Below are 18,112 nucleotides of genomic sequence, written 5' to 3'. Positions count from 1 at the left end.
TTCACGCTCCGAATCTGACCGAACACAAGTAAGAGCCTATTTACGGACTTACCTTGTGGCATTAAGAGTGGCCAAGCGCAGACATTGTGCCACTCTTATTGCGTACGCCGATAACCGCCCTGCCGCCCTGTTTCGGGTGACCCGCTCTCTCTTATCACAGAGGACGTGGGAAGCCCCTCTACAGGGCAGAGCAGAGGAGTTTGGGGAATATCTGCAGGACAAAATCGGTCAGATCTGGAGCAGATGGACCCCCTTCAGTGGATCAGAAGAGTCACTAACAGTGAGTCTTGTGAGACCACTCTGGGAGGAGTTTGCGTCTGTTGCCCCCGAGGATTTGGATAGGTTGCGTGGACGGCTGCGACCGACCACATGTTTAATGGACCCGTGTCCCTCCTGGTTGGTACTGGCATCCTGGGAAGTGACACGAGGCTGGCTACTGGGCCTGGTGAACGCCTCTTTGAGTGAGGAGTCCTTTCCTGCCGCCTTGAAAAAGGCGGTGGTGAGGCCCTTACTCAAGAGGTCTTCCCTTGACCCGATGGAGCTAGCTAATTATCGTCCAGTCTCCAACCTTCCCTTTTTAGCGAAGGTTGTAGAGAATGTGGTGGCACAGCAGTTTCCACGACACCTTGAGGAATCCGAATATCTAGACCCATGCCAGTCCGGCTTCCGGCCCGGACACAGCACGGAGATGGCCTTGGTCGCGTTGGTCGATGATCTCTGGAGGGCCAGAGATAGGGGATGTTCCTCTATCCTGGTCCTATTAGATCTCTCGGCGGCTTTTGATACCATCGACCATGGTATCCTATTGCGCCGGCTGGGGGAGATGGGAGTTGGAGACACCGTTTTGTGGTGGTTCGGCTCCTACCTCTCCGACCGGACGCAATGTGTGTTGGCAGGGGGGCAGAGGTTGACTCCGAGGCCACTCACTTGTGGGGTGCCTCAGGGGTCAGTCCTCTCGCCCCTTCTGTTCAACGCATATGTGAAGCCGCTGGGGGAGATCATCCGTGGTTTTGGGGTGGAGTATCATCTGTACGCTGACGATACACAGCTGTACATTTCCACCCCAGACCACCCCAACGAGGCTGTCGAGGTGATGACCCGGTGTTTGGAAGCCATCGGGGTCTGGATGGGGGACAACAGACTCAAGCTCAATCCCTCCAAGACTGAGTGGCTGTGGCTACCGGCAGCCCGGTTCAGTCAGTTGATTCCATCGCTGACCATAGGGGGCGAGCAATTGCCCCCTGTGGAACGGGCGCGCAATTTGGGCGTCCTCCTAGATGCCCGGCTGTCAATGGATGACCATGTGGCAGCCGTGGCAAGGGGGCCGTTCCACCAGGTTCGCCTGGTGCGCCAATTGCGCCCCCTACTGGACCGGGATGCCCTACGCACGGTCACTCATGCACTGGTGACGTCTCGGCTGGACTACTGCAATGCCCTCTACATGGGGCTTCCCTCGGGACGCCCTCAAAGACTGCAGCTAGTCCAGAACGTAGCCGCGCGGGCTATTTTTGGGAGTACTAGGTACTCCCACGTAACACCACTCCTGCGCGAGCTGCACTGGCTGCCACCATCTTTAAAGCGCTCCATGGCTCAGGACCTAGGTACTTGCGGGATCGCATCCTACCACACATTTCCCTGCGACCGATTTGCTCTCACAGGGAGGGGATCCTCCGGGTGCCGTCCACTAGGCAGTGCCAACGGGCGACACCTAGGAGTAGAGCCTTCTCTGTGATGGGCCCAACCCTCTGGAATGACCTCCCCCCCGATATCAGAACCACCACCGACTTTCTCTCCTTTCGACGAAAACTGAAGACTCACCTGTTCCGTTTAGCCGGCCTGGACCATTCATAACCTCATTATACCTCTTGGCAGATATATTTTTAACTGGGTAATTTTAATTGGGTATTTTTTAGGATTGTTTATATACTGTTTTTTATCTGCTTTACCTGTACAGTGTTGTATTGCCTCCTCTTCTATGTTTTTATGTTTCCATGTTTGTAGTCTATTTTATCTATTTCACTTGACTGTACACCGCCCCGAGTCCCTTTGGGGAGAGGGGGCGGTATAAAAATCGAAATAAAAGGTAAAGGTAAAGGTTGTTACCAACACTGCTTGGATTAGCAGCATTTTCAGCTTTTGGGACACCTAAGGTACTATATGTTAGGTAAGCTCCCCGTTAGGAGAGCGAGTATGCAGAGAAGCGTAATGAGAGTTGTGTGGAAGAACACGCACAAACCAGCATATGGGGACACTGAATAGTAAAAGTAATAGTATTTTACTTATGTGGAAAATAGAGGTATTCAGAGTTCAATTGAAACATGGTTCAGTCAGTCAGTTATCTATGTTCTCAGTTAAGGAGTGATCCATCGAACAGTCCAGTATCATATAATCAGTTCAGCACACAAAGTCGCTAACAGTAGCAAAACTCACAGTAACTCACGATACATCTACAAGCAGTATCCACCAATCAGCATCTAACAAACGGAGAGCTAACAGTCATTCTGGCTCCATCTTATGGCTGCTTGAGGTAACAGCAACCAATCCCATTACAGCAGTACTTAAAGAAACAGTACTACTCTCATGGCTTATATATTGCTGACCCAACCGTTAGCTTACATTACTAATACTATACAATGCAATACAATAGCAGAGTTGGAAGGCACCTTGGAGGTCTTCTAGTCCAACCCCCTGTCTAGGCAGGAAACCCTATACTGTTTCAGATAAATGGCTATCCAACATCTTCTTAAAGACTTCCAGTGTTGGGGCATTCACAATTTCTGGAGGCAAGTTGTTCCACTGATTAATAGTTCTAACTGTCAGGAAATTTCTCCTCAGTTCTAAATTGCTTCTCTCCTTGATTAGTTTCCACCCATTGCTTCTTGTTCTACAGTCAGGTACTTTGGAGAATAATTTGACTCCCTCTTCTTTGTGGCAACCCCTGAGATATTGGAACACTCTATCATGTCTCCCCTAGTCCTTCTTTTCATTAAACTAGACATACCCAGTTCCTGCAACCGTTCTTCATATGTTTTAGCATCGAGTCCCCTAATCATCTTTGTTGCTCTTCTCTGCACTCTTTCTAAAGTCTCCACATCTTTTTTAAAAGCTGAATGTAGTATTCCAAGTGTGGCCTTACCAAGGCATTATAAAGTGGTAATAATAGTTCATGTTATCTTGATTCTATCCCTCTGTTTATGCAGCCCGGAACTGTGTTGGCTTTTTTGGCAGCTGCTGAAATCTCTGAAAGATATAGTTCAGTAGTTCTGAGATCTCGTCTGACAGTTCCTTCAGAACCCTGGGGTGTAATCAATCCGGTCCTGGTGATTTGAACTTGTCTAGGGTAGACAGGTGCTCACTTACCATTTTCATCCCTATTTCAACTTGTGTTCCTAATCTGATTTTTGTGGTGCTGTTTTTGATAGGTTGGACTGTTTTATCCCTTTGTGTAAAGACAGATGCAAAAAATGAGTTAAATCATTCTGCTTTCTCCCTGTACTAAAACAATTAGATATAAAAATTTAAAACTAAACCTTTAAATGAAATCCTAAAAGAAAACAAAAATATTCTATCTATAGTTATTTGTTGTCAATAAATCAATTTGATATGCAGATATCAATGCAGGAATGAATGGAATAAAGAATGTCTTATGTTGCCTACACAATGGGAGAGTGTCTTAATATCTAAAGCAAGAGTGTCAATGGATTTTAAACTATGACTTGTAGAACAAAAAATATTTATAATTTAGTGGACACCATTATATCTGTATAGAAAAGGATTTCCTATACAGATATAATGGTCAACATTTTCTTGAAGATGTAATAAGGACAATGCTTCTTTAAAACACAGGCGTTTACAATGTCCTATACCTACAAAGATTTGGGAGAAAGTAGTGGACTATATAAATGTGACTGTCTGACAAAAACTAAATTTTCAGAGAAAAATGTTGTCTTGAATTATGTATCTAATACATTTGACAACTGAAAACGTAAATGGATCTTCTATGCTCTTATTGTACCAAACATTAATACTGCAACATTGGAAAAATAAATACATGGTCCCCCTTAAATCAATTGGTTGAAGACCAGATTACACTTGCTAATGTGGGTTACTTTCAGGACAGTTATGGATGGGTTCCTTGCTATCCATACATAAGAACATGTCCATCTCACACACCAAACATCCAAAAGAAAGATACAAGCAATGCAAGTGAGGCATCCTATTTATTTTATAGCCACAGATAAAATGGTCACAAATTGGAGAAGTCAACAACTAGATGGTAGATACATTCCACAGTAGCCCTGAACTGAACTCTCAGTTTTCTCTTCCAGGTATCCTAGAATATAGTGTAAAGAAAACCTTGGGCTTTTACCAAGCAAACACTATTTTACTCTTGAAAAACTAGTTTTTGTTTTGTTTGGTAGCAAGCTGTTCCACTGATTAATTGTTCTAAAGGTCAGGAAATTTCTCCTCAGTTCTACGTTGCTTCTCTCCTTGATTAGTTTCCACCCATTGCTTCTTGTTCTACCCTCAGGTGCCTTGGAGAATAGTTTGACTCCCTCTTCTTTGTGACAATCCCTGAGATATTGGAACACCACTATCTTGTCTCCTTTTCATTAAGCTAGACATACCTAGTTCCTGCAACCGTTCTTCATATGTTTTAGTCTCCAGTCCCCTAATCATCTTTGTTGCTCTTCTCTGCACTCTTTCTAGAGTCTCCACATCTTTTCTACATCGTGGCGACCAGAACTGAATGCAGTATTCCAAGTGTGGCCTTACCAAGGCATTATAAAGTGGTATTAACACTTCACGTGATCTTGATTCTATCCCTCTGTTGATGCAGCCTAGAACCGTGTTGGCTTTTTTGGCAGCTGCTGCACACTGCTGGCTCATATTTAAATGGTTGCCCACTAGGATTCCAACTTCCCTCTCACAGTTACTACTTTTGAGCAAGGTACCACCTATTCTGTACCTGTGCATTTTGTTTTTGTTGCCTAAATGTACAACCTTACTCTTTTCACCATTGAATTTCATTTTATTAGATAGTGCCCAATGTTCAAGTTTGGCAAGATCCTTCTGTATCTTAAGCCTGTCTTCTGAAGTGTTGGCTATTCCTGCCAGCTTCGTATCATCTGCAAATTTGATCAGTTCCCCATTTATCCCCTGGTCCAAATCATTGATGGAAGATGTTGAAGAGTACTGGGCCTAAAACGGAGCCTTGGGGTACTCCACTACATACTTGCCACCATGTAGATGCAGTTTCATTGAGGACTACACATTGAGTGCGGTTGGTCACCCAGTTATGAATCCATCTTGTGGTGGTGCTGTCTAACCCACATTCTTCTACTTTATTTAGTAGTAGCTTAAGGTCTACCTTATCAAATGTCTTACTGAAGTCCAAGTAAACTATATTGATGGCATTCCTCTGGTCCAATAATATTGTCACTTTGTCAAAGAATGCAATAAGAGTAGTCTGGCATGATCTGTTTTTGACAAATCCATGTTGGCTATTGGCTATTACTTTATTTACTTCTAGGTGTTCGCTAATTAATTGCTTGGTTATCTTTTCCAGAATTTTTCCTGGTATTGAGGTCAGGCTAATAGGTCTGTAGTTTCCTGGATCCAATTTTTTCCCTTTTTTGAAGATGGGAACCACATCAGCTCTTTTCCAGTCCTCTGGTAGTTCCCCGGTGTTCCAGGAACTCTGAAAGATATAATTCAGTGGTTCTGAGATCTTGTCTGCCAGTTCCTTTCAGAACCCTGGGGTATAATCAATCTGGTCCCGGTGATTTGAACTCGTCTAGGGTAGACAGGTGCTCACTTACCATTTTCTTCCAGGTATCCTAGAATATAGTGTAAAGAAAACCTTGGGCTTTTGCCAGGGAAACATATTTTACTCTTGAAAAACTAGTTTTTGTTTGGTTTGGTAGCAGGCTGGTGACAACTTGGAGCCTACATTGTGAGGCCAAGTTCTTAAGGAACAGTTTGTGGAACGCTTTCATGCCACATAAATCAGGATGTGTAGATAAATGCATAATCCATTCTGACGCCAGTAGTTGCAATGCCTTGTTTATATTTTACAATCTTTTTTGTCAAAAGCAGTTCTTTTTCTATTGAATTCCTTTAGAATATTATTGTACTAGTCAATTATTATAGCAACTAAAGCTAAAATTGCAACCCTCCCTCCTTTCTTTTTCTTCCCTCTTTCCTTTACCAAAATACAACCACAGTGTTAGGCAGTCTACTTTTTCCTTCTGTCCCCAAAAGAACAGTCAGGGCTCTGATAAAGGATTAAAAAGATCAAATAATTAACCCAATCCTTGGCCTCTAGGAACACAATCTACAAGTGCCAGATGTTACACAGGCTGAAAGACTAAATGGACCAATAAGCACTATATTGAGGACAATTTGAGAGCTGCTGAATGAAGTGAAATATCCCTCCTGCTCTTTCTGAAAAAGAAATGCCCATTAAAGTAAATTTTGCAGAGTTTGAGAAGCAATTCCATAGACTGATTAAACTTCTGATTCAGATTGCTAATACTACCATTCAGGAATTTCCTTCACTCCTGGAAATCTAATATATGGACATAGATAGGTTTCCTATTGAAAATAGGCTGCACTGAGGCCTTCACTTTGATCAATTGGATTTACAACTGGATTAAGATTGGAAAAGGAATATTTGCACACGTTTCTCTAATTCACATCTCTGAAATCTCTATGTGATTGTGAATATATTCATATAGCAATATTTTGAAGGCAATTTGCAGTGAATAATTATTAGTAATAATAGAACAGTGTATGTGGATTTTCATTTTTTTTCATTTAAAAAAATCTTTTTCAATTAGCACTGCCCACTGATAGTACAGAGATTTAGATAAAAAAGTTGATAAGTATACATGTAGCATTTTACTGTAAATGCAGTACTAAAATGGAAGAAGCATTCTAGTTCTGCAAGTCCTGCATTATAGCTATGATCACTAGTTCATTTTAAATAAGCTTTACATTTTCTTTCAAATTCTCAAAAGATATGCCTCTTTTTCCACCTGATTCTCACCTGGATTAGGATTTATTTCAATTATATTTGTATATTCTTTTTTCTTCTTGTAAGTGATGTAGGTGGTAACCCTGGTATGGTTGTTTTATAGTGTACATCACTCCAGCTTTCAGCAGCATCTTTAGTTGTCCATAGTTCTTGGTGTAGAACAGTGCTTCTCAAATAGTGGGGCGCGCCCCCCAGGGGGGGCGCGAGGCTCCCTAAAGGGGGGCTCGAAGCCGGGTCAGGATCGGAGCGGGCGCTCCGGTGCGTCTCCTCTGCCCGCTTTTGTTCCGCCCTGGTGGCAGGGATTGCCCGTCAGGATCGCTGAGCCCGCCCGCGTCTCTCTTCCCTCAGCCGCCCCTTCTCTTTCTCCTTCTTCCGACCAGATGCGTCTCTGTCTGGAGAGTTTCCAAGGCTCCGTGGTAAGGAAAGGCGAGAGTTTCCAAAGCTTAGAGCGCTCCGGTGTTTTATCCCGCTCTCCTTCCCTTTGAGCCCCGCCTCTGCGGCTCCCTCCCTCCCTAAGTCGGCGGTCATCTTACTCACTTCTGTGATACTCTATATATAAATATATGTATGTATATGTTCACGGGGGGCGCGAAATGTTTTCTTCTTCCTAGGGGGGGGGGCATGACAGAAAATAATTGAGAAGCACTGGTGTAGAAAAACTTCAAGCAGGAGTTTCAACATTATGTTTTCCCTTAGGATTTAATGAAAACATGGTGAAGCTGCAGCCTTTGAAAAGATTATAGTAGAATAAAGCACATGCCATGTGCCCTACTTCTAACTAAATAAATATAAGAACATCACAGTTAATTCAGAAAAACTTCTCAAAATTCTGGTCAGAAAATTAGAAATCAAATTCTTTCATAAAATAGTAGAAAAATGCAGGATATTTTTCTAAATAATGTTAATATTGGTAAAATTGATCTAGATAGGCAAATGAAATTAGATCAAGGTGACTTAATGGGCATTTCCTTGTTGCTTCTATTACCTTTTAAGTTGTAAGGAAAGAAAGAAAGATGACCTTGTCAGAGATATGCAAGACCTCCAAGGTTCCTTCCAGCTCTATTCTGATTGATTGATTGATTTAACCATTACCTAGGCAAAAGGGGCTACAATAGGTTTTAAGTGAGATAACATTCAAAAGTGGCTTAGCCATCACTTTCCCCAATTCATTGAAGTGTAAGAAGAAGGAGATATAACACAGACACTTGCAAGATTTTTGTCATATAGCCAGTCTCCACAAAATTAGTTTCAGCCTTCATGTGGAGTTGATTTCTTAGTAAGATTGACAAGTATTAACCAACTTAAACACTTATTAGTTTTTTAAGGATATTGTTTGTTTACTTATTTATTTAAATAGTTGCCCATCTTATATCGAACTTTCTAATAATCAATGTATGCTAGTTTTGGCATGCCTACATCAATGGGATGAATAAATTGTTTACTTTTCATAATGTGTACAATTGGTCTAGTGATTAGAGTGCTAGATTAACACTTGAGAACCAGGAGATCAAAGTTTCTAGTCCCACTTTAGGCCCTAAAAACTGGCTGGGTGACTTTGGCCAGTGAGTCTTTCTCAGTTCAACCACCTAACAGGATTGTTGTTGAGGAAAAATAGGAGGAATAAGGAGTATTAAATATGTTTGCCGCCTTGAGTAATTTAGGAAAAAATAATAAAGAGAGGGGGGGACTTAAATAAATAAATAAATATTCTAGAAACACTCACATCTGGATTTTTTCCTGTTTTGTTTTCTTGGCAAAAGATGTGGCTGACACAAGACAGAATTGAGAGGTGGAACTTCCTCCTTTGATCTAATAGATACTAAGTTCCATATGTAAATATGGCTATACTTTGAATAGGGCTATACTTACGGTAAGTTTTAACACTTTCATGAAGATTTAAGAAAGAACCTAAGATGACATGGGGATGAGTCTATCAATTCTGTCTCTTGCTTTAATGGCTGGTAAACTAACAAGCATCCCATGGGAATTAAACATACAGTGGTACTTGTGCTAGTAAAAAAATGATGACATCTACCACCAACTTCAATGGCTTTACAAGCAAACTAGAGAAATTTGTAAAATGCTATGGTAGCAACAGTTATTCGGGGTAAATAAATCATATGGAAATGACTTCTGTTGTCCCAATACTAAACACATTTCTCTGAGATTAAACACCAAGAAAGAGAGGACACAAGAAGTTGACAATTATGTTTGTATAAAACAGGCTTCAAAGGGCTGCTTTATTTGTGCAAAAAAAAAAAAAAACCCACTCACATCTGAAAACAATCACATCCATTGCTTTGAGGCATTCTCCACTGCCATGATCTATGCTTCTAGCCTTCACTGGGAACTGTCCACACGTTGAAGCTTGTTTCAGCTGCTGGAAGGGTCATTTGAGATTATGGTAGCACTTGAAATGCCTTGACAAGCAAATCTCGTTGCCCCCATGCCTCCAAAAGATAAACCTCATATGCCTTAACAGTGAGATGTTTTTCTCAGATGCTTCTTAGCCTTTAATTGGCATTTTTCAAGACCAGAATAATATTTATTGCAGTGATGTTTTCATCTGACTTAGCCTGCCTGCCTTAACACTCTTCTTACTGAAAGAACTTTTAATCACTCCCTTTGACACAAAGTTGGCTGCCCTAACAATAATTGAATAAAGTTGGAATTTAGTCTCAGAGGAGCTATCTCAAGGCTCAGTTTCTCACATCACTATCTTAAATGGAAACCCCTGAAATATATATTTCATTTCTGATATTTTCCTTCCTTTCCCAATGCTAGATAAATTCCAGCAGTCAAAAGAATGATGGGATATTTGGTATGAACAGGATGGAGGACTTCCTATGATAGTGCTTTATGGAACAAGCTACCACAAGATATAGTAATAGTTGTTTGACCATTGAAAAACATAATTCTGTTACCAGTACACTGCACTTTATATATTTTAATGGCATGGTGGGGGTTCCACATATTTTATTTATATTAATATATTAATTAAATTTGTATGCTGCCTGTCTGTCTGATAAGATAATTCTGGGCCACATAGGGGGAAATTAAAAAACTCCAAATTGTATAGATGTACACAGTTTATATTTTGGACACAAATACATGCACAAATACATGCACAAATACACACATACAGGCAGACACAAATTGATTTGATCTTTGTAAGGAAATGTAAGAACAGTAAAATGTAAACAGTGATACCTGCCATCAGTTAAACATCACAAAAATAATTTCTTTCTATCTTTTTATCCGTGCAAAATCAGTTCCAAGTGACAATGTAATAATGTTCATCAATATGCATACCATCTGTCAAAATAAGAATGTAGTCCTTACTCTAAGATTCTGATAGTTGTTCTTTGTTCAGCAATATTTCCATTAATTTTCAATATCCTTTCAAGGGGATTTCAAGGGGAAAAACACTGCATAGTTTTATTCATACCTTACCAAAAGCCATAAAAGCCAATAAGCTAATAAAAAGTGCCCAAAGTTATTGCAAAAATATTCAAGAAGGCTGTCATATACTTGCCGGATTGCCTTTCATTTAAAAATGCCAGTTATAGTGGAAACATTTTATTTAAATAAACAAACCTAGGAGAAGATGAAAACCATCACTCAGAATAATACTGTTTCAAAGATTCTATCAAAATGCTTCAAGGGTGAGGTGGATTTAAATAATGCATTGGACGTTAGTATCTAGTCCCTGAAAGTAGAGCAAATTGAGGGAGGGAAAAAAGTGGCTCATAAAAGTTGACTTAACATATACTATAGCCGCTGAGTTAGCAGCATTTAAAAAAAAAGAAAAGAAAAGAAACTGAAGTAAAAAGCTCTCAGAAGCTGAATGCTGATGCTAAGCTAAGTCAGTAAAAATATATTTCAAATTGGAGGGGGGGTATATGCGTTTTAGTGAGAAAAAGGTTGTTTGTAGAGGAAAGTTATATCTGAAAAACAAACATTGGAAGCTCATCTTACCAACCATCTAAAATAAAAGAAAAAAACCATCAGATCATTCTTGTGTATGTATTTCCGACCTGTCTTTCTAGCTTTATTTAGAATGTCACTAAAGTTGGCTTTATCACTGCATGCTCCAAGCGAAAGTAAATGTGAAATAGATCTAAAGTATTATATGCTGGTACATGGAATCACCAAGATTTCTACCAATCCTTAAAGTCTATGATTCCAGAGTTTGGAATAAACATGGAAACATAGATTTTAAGGACTGGAAGAAATCTTGGTGATTATGTCCTGCCTGTCTAGTGCAGGACTCCAGTATGTATTATATTTTCCCAAAGAAATGACCATTCAGCTTCTGTGCACTTGCAGAGAAGGAGATTACATTCCATCTCAAGGCAGGTGGTTCCATTATTCCACATTATTAGGATTTTGTTTTCTGATATCCAGTTAAAAACACTTCCTTGTAATTTAAACCCATTGATTTTGTCTTGACTTCTGGAACAACTTAACAGTTCTGCCCCCTCCCCTATATCTTCTTGAAATCAATTAGGAATATTTTGAGCAGCACCAGAATCAAAATGGAGAAGTTTAATATATCATCTAACACTTCCTTTTGGCTTAATATAGAGACATTGATGTGCATTCATTTGTTATGGTTGATTAACCTCTGTGTACATCTACTGTAGGCCACCCCATATTTTGCCATCTTGGCTACTAAATCCCATGGGAAACTATGTCAATTGCAGGGATGGGTTCCGGCAGGCACTACTCCTGGTTCGCCCGTGTGTGCACCATGCATATGTGCTTGATGCACACTTAGCACGCATGAACAGTACAATTTATTCTACATGTGCAGAACAAAAAAAATAAGAGGACAACACCTATGGCACTGCCGGGAGAACTGGTTCAGGGGCTTGGCAGGCCTGGGTCACTGCCAGTTCAAGTGACCCAGGCTGCCAAACCACTACTGGTTTGGAGGAACTGGTCTGAACTGGTAGGAACCCACCACTGGTCAATTGCTTGGCTGACATCAAGACACACTATGTCCACCAGATTTCAATGGTCAATTACATTAGTCACTACCAATAAAAGGGATCTGATTGACTGACATGACTTATTCTTGTTGCAGCCAAGAATATGTTCTTTTCTAAGTGCTCACTAATCAATAATTTGTCCCATCAATATCAATGATATCACCTAATATCAATGTTAAATTGTCTGGAAAACATTTATACTTCTTTAATCCTCTGGTACTGTACACATTCTCCATGATTTTTCAAAGATGAACACCATGCCCTAGAGTCAGTCACAATTGGATAAGATTACTTGTTGGATACTACTGACATAGCTTTCATTACTTTTAGCTTCCTTATAAAGGTTCCTTTGTGTTTATTATACCTAAGTTTCTTTCTGTATATGCTAACCACTGACTGACATGTTTCCTTGTTGATTATGCCTATCTTACATTTTTAATACATCTCTTTGCGTTCCATTGATACATCCACATAGGTTTCTATGTGCCTCCCATTTTTCCTCATTGCAAAATCAGGCAATCATACTTCTTAAAATACTAAATACAAAAAATATCTTATTTTTCAAAGTTCCTAACTTTTCTCTTCTTCCTTTGATATGAAATTTCTTTCCATGAGATCCTTTCTAGTATTTCTATAACATTGTTGAAACTGGCTATATTGAAATCTAGTATGTAATTATGCCTCATTTTTTTTTCCTGTTGTGTTCTGAATCCCAGGATGAAATAAACACTCCTGCCTAATAAACACTCCTGTTTCCATTGCTTTTATCTCATCTGTTAGCACTTATTTAATGTTTACAATCACATTTAAGACAGCTTACTCCTCCTCTTCCTGCTGAAAAAGAAAGAAGCAGTCACAAGGGGAATCTTGCTATCTTGACTAGTGTAATGTTACATTCCATGGCTTTCCAAAACATTTAGGTACTGTTAGTCAGTTTTATTGTTTTACTGAATTTTTTTTAGTCCAGTCCAATCCCACACACCCAGTTGTCTTTCTGATATTTCAACTTCAAGGCTGTATCTAAAATTAGAAAAAATGACTTTACCACTTCAGATGGGTAGATACTGGACAAAGGTAAAAAAAATGTTGGAAGTGAAAGATCTGTATGCTTTGCCAGCCTGAGCACTTCAGGTCCAAGAAGAAATTATTTACTTTGTATATATGTGACTTTTCTGAGTGGAGTTTGAGGGAGTTATATCTGGTTCTTTGCTTAGAGATGCAGCATTCTTTCTGGAGTAACCTATTCAGTTGGGTGCTCTATTACCTTCTTAAACTTTACCTGAGCAGGCTCAAATCTCTTTTTTCTCCAGCCCTCTTTTCCACATACCCTGTCCTTATCAATTGACAAAATAGCCACCTGTGCTTTTGAACAACATTAGATTCCAAAACAAAGTCCACTTTGTTGTAATATTGAGCACAAGAAGACCTTAATTGTGCTTAATCTCTACATTTGTACATACAGAGAAGCAACCTGGAATTAAGGAGAAACTTCCTAACAGTAAGGAGAATTAACCAGTGGAAAAGCTTGCCTTCAGAAATAGTGGGTGCTCCATCACTGGAGGTTTTAAGAAGAGACTGGACAGTCACTTGTCTGAGATTGTATAGATCTGTAATAGCGAACCTATGACACACGAGTGCCAGAGGTGGCACTCAGAGCCCTCTCTGTGGGCATGAATGTTGTTGCCCCAGCTCAGTCAGCTGGTCGTTGGGTTTCCGAGGTGCACCTGCATGCTGCCAACTGTTGTCAGGTTTCCAAGGTGTGCCTATGTGCCAGCTAGCTGGTCATTGGTTTTCCAAAGTTTGCATGTACACCGGCCAGCTGGTCATTGGATTTCCAGTGCTCTGGTATGCACATATGCCTTATGGTTTGGGCACTCTGTGCCTAAAAGTTTGCCATCACTGATATAGGTTCTCCTGCTTGAGTAGGTGAATGGACTAGAAGATCTCCAAGGTCCCTTCCAGCTCTATTCTAATCTAATTCTAATTCATACAAAAGACTGTTTCACCTCTTGGTTCTATAACAAATGAAAATAGGAAAGGGCTTTTCAAAACATTACAGTGATCACACCCATCACAAAATGTGGCAAAATGTGATAATATAAATGTAATAGAGGATTGTTTTCTTTGTGCTAATGTGTTAGATTTTTGCCTTTGTTTTGTTCAGTAAAAATAACATTTTTCTTTAGCACTGTTGTATGCATTCCTATTTCTTAGCTAGCTTGGAGATTGTTGTCTGCCAGGGGCAAACTGTGACTGAATAATCTGATTGATTGCCTTTGTTTGTGTAGAAGAGACTGAAGTGTTAATAAAAACTTTTCAAGTGCAAGCTGTAGGCATTTCAAGATTATGGATCCAGTTCCAGAATGTTCTGACATTTAAATATGTGCACAAGCTTTGAAAATGTCTAAAGGAATAGGCCACATGACTCTCATGAATGAGGATAATTTTTTTGGCTTTTGTTTTATGCTTCAGCAAACCAAAGGGCTTCTTTGAAATTCACCAGATAAAAAGAAAAATCTGTTTTTTAATATATTAATTCTACCCTTCCTTCTTAAAGAAGTAACAGTTATGAACACCAATAATTCACGAACATGTGTTTGTATGCTTATAGGAGTTGATGAAGTAACAAAATCCATGCAAACATCTATATACCTCTGTAGGTTTAACCATTTTGACTTTGATGATAATTAATTGATGCTGTGTAATTAAGAGTGCCAATCTTGAAAAGAATTCTCAAATTTTTTACTGGCTTAATCTGTCCAAATGAAACTATGCCTAAGAGAACAGAAGTGGCAATCTGAATTGTCATTCTCTGATGATTTATTTATTACCCAAAGCTGTTAGAAGTAGCTTTATTTATACATTAGACACAGAATTAAGAATCTCCTTAAAACAATAGTGACCAATCTTTTTACAGACTAAGGATTACTCTTTGTTTTCATGTGGTATATTTGAGGCTGTATAACACAAAGTGGGTGGAACTGAATCATCCACCCCCAAGTCATAGTATTAAAATATAATACTAACAAAATCTGAAATTGAACACTTCCAAATTTTGTATTAAAAAACTGCTTTACCATATTTAATTAATATGGTTAAAATATTAACCATATTTTAATTAATTTGGTTTGACATCAAAAAGCTTGATGTCAAACCATATTAATTAATTTTAGCATCCACAATTCATGTTTGCAGTTGGAAAATAAATACTTGTGGCCAAACCATTCCAGGATGGGGTATGGGAATACATGATCCTGTACTATGTGTTCAATTTTAAGTTAAATAAACTAATAGTATTCTCAAAACAGTAGAAATTGGCAAGTGATTCAGATCAGAGCTACAGTAATCATCTTGTTGCCCAAAATGCTTTGTGACCTGCAAGGCAAACTATATCAATATCTATAAAACAAAGACAGATTATGTTTTAGCAATATTGGTCTCTCTAGATTCTGCTGATATTTTGGCTGACGATTCCTCCCTTCCTTCAGCTCAATGCACTCTAACTAAATTAAAGCACAATGAGGATATATAGAAACCTATATAGCAGATTGTTCCTTGCATTACCCTTTTGCAATAACTATGATTGGAAGCAATCTAAATGCACATTTATGTCCAAATGACTGTTCTTTTTCAAAAATAAAAATATAACTGTTATCTGGATGAATGAGCAGAACCCATCTTCCAAGGGAGGCAAAAATACAGTTTATAATTTCATAAGTCTTTGTGTGAAAATCCTTGCATTCTTAATGGTGCATTGAAAAGTAACAGATTGGCCAGATCTACCCTCTGGGGAGAATGCTGGACATATACTGTAAAATTTTGGTTTCTAAGCCATAATGTGATAATTTTCTGGGTAATCTAGTGGAACCAAGTTTAGAAAGTGAGGATGCATCCTGAGGATGTATCTATCTAGTTAGATTGAAAGAGCAGAAATAAAATTTGCCACAAATAAAGATAGTGTAGAAAGAATAAATGCATTGAATGGTATAGAAAACTGAAGAATCTTTAGTTAAATAGCTTATTTGTACATCCACACCAGAAATCAAACAACAAACAACTGATACTTGACAATCTTTCATAATTATATATAATCAACAAGACAGGGATATATTTGCAATACAATCCAATACATTTGCCAGTGTCACTGTTAAAGCACCTTATACTAAACAAATAAATTTGGGAAACCAAATTTTATTCATTTAATTTATTTTAAACACACACACACACACACACTCTTAAACATACACATAGATGCACATACATACATCTTACATTGAATTCTGTGAGGTTCCCAACCAACATCAATAATAAAGCAGCATATATTTATTTAAAACCTTAAAATATAAAACAAACTTTAAAAAGTTAAGCTTTCATAAGCAGCCCACTACAAAATATTTTCATCTATGTCATCCCATCACAGTACCTGGGGGGAAAGTCAGTTCTTAAGTGGTTTTTGGAAGCCTAGGACTGTTCCCACAATACTTTGAGCCCACTCTAGCATGTTATAGAAACCTGGCTATTAGTTTTTTGCATAGGTTTTGATAAGTGAAAAATGGGCACTAGTAAATTTGATGTGATGGGAGTTCAGTGAAAAAAAGTCTTCTCTTTGCAAGATATATCGAGGTGGTTAATATTTCATCTGAATTGCTTCAGGAGCTGTTCAAGAAATGAGAGACTGGTCCCTACATTGCCCAGCCATTCCATGTTCTTTATCCACTCAAAACATAAGTATGCTGCAAAAATTACTGCATGATAAATGTTCAGATTTTAATGGAGCCCATTCTATAGGGCAATAAAAGATTTTATCTATTGTATTATTTTTTATGGTTATGGTGGTTTTAATTAATTTAGTGCTAAGTAGCAACAGGAGGAATTTTAGACATAATTTAAACTCTCTTTACTTGCCCTTAAAGTTGTTTTTAATTCCCTTTGGAAACCCGTGTGCATTTTTTCTCACTTTATATCTGCTATATAATTAGATACAAGCAGAGTAATCACAACCAATGCATCTCATTTAGTTGTTCACATATGATCAGTGTTAGAATGTTGGCCAATTGGTCTCGGGTTAATGGGGAGTTGAGGAGGTGAGAAGGAGAATATTTAACTGGAGATTTAATCCCTCTTCATTATTACTTTCATATAATGTATTTCTGTATTAAAACACAATCTGGGTCATGTTGTTAACAAGCCCCAATGTTGCATTCCATTACGTATCACGTTAAATAAAGTTCTCTCTAAAGAAACTTCCACAGAGAGGCTTTACCTTGGATGCAGTGCTATCATGACCATATGGGAACTTTACATGTTTAAAGGTAAAGGTTCCCCTCCCACATATGTGCTAGTCATTCTCAACTCTAGGGGGCGGTGATCATCTTTGTCTCAAAGCCAAAGAGCCAGCACTATCTGAAGACATCTCCATGGTCATGTAGCCGATATGACTAAATGCCGAAGGCACATGGAATGCTGTTACCTTCCCACCAAAGGTGATCCCTATTTTTCTACTTGCATTTTTACATGCTTTCGAACTGCTAGGTTGGCAGAAGCTGGGACAAGTAAAGGGAGCTCACTCTGTTAAGCGGCACTAAGGATTCGAATCACAGAACTGCTGACCTTTCTGATCGACAAGCTCAGTATCTTAGCTGCTGATCCACCATGTCCCTTACATGGCTCTAAATCAGGTAAATACATCAAAGTGCAAATGCAATTACACATGATAATGAAGTGGTACATATTGGGCAGAGAATGAAAGCAATAATCTTCCAAAATATAATAACCGGAATTGAATGGGCAAAGGGACCTTGATATTTTAATGGGTAGTTCAGTGAAAATGTCAGCAGAATGTCTGGCTCCTGGGAAAAAGATAAATTCCATTCTGGGAGTTATTAGTGCTGAAATTAATCAGCCAATATCAGAATGGTTTAATATCAATTTATTCTGAGACTGCAATAGCTTTAGTCAAAATGAACACTGTAGAATTGGAAAAGATGTAGAAAACAGAGGCTGTAATAATATCATCATAATAATATAATAGAGTTGTTTGCAAATTATATGTACATGAGAGAAAGGAAATAGTATTCTG

Source organism: Natrix helvetica (genome assembly GCF_964273705.1).
Source record: "Natrix helvetica genome assembly, chromosome: 2".
Classification (NCBI taxonomy): domain Eukaryota; kingdom Metazoa; phylum Chordata; class Lepidosauria; order Squamata; family Natricidae; genus Natrix; species Natrix helvetica.
The sequence above is the reverse complement of the archived record's forward strand: the minus strand, read 5'-3'. Positions refer to the sequence as shown.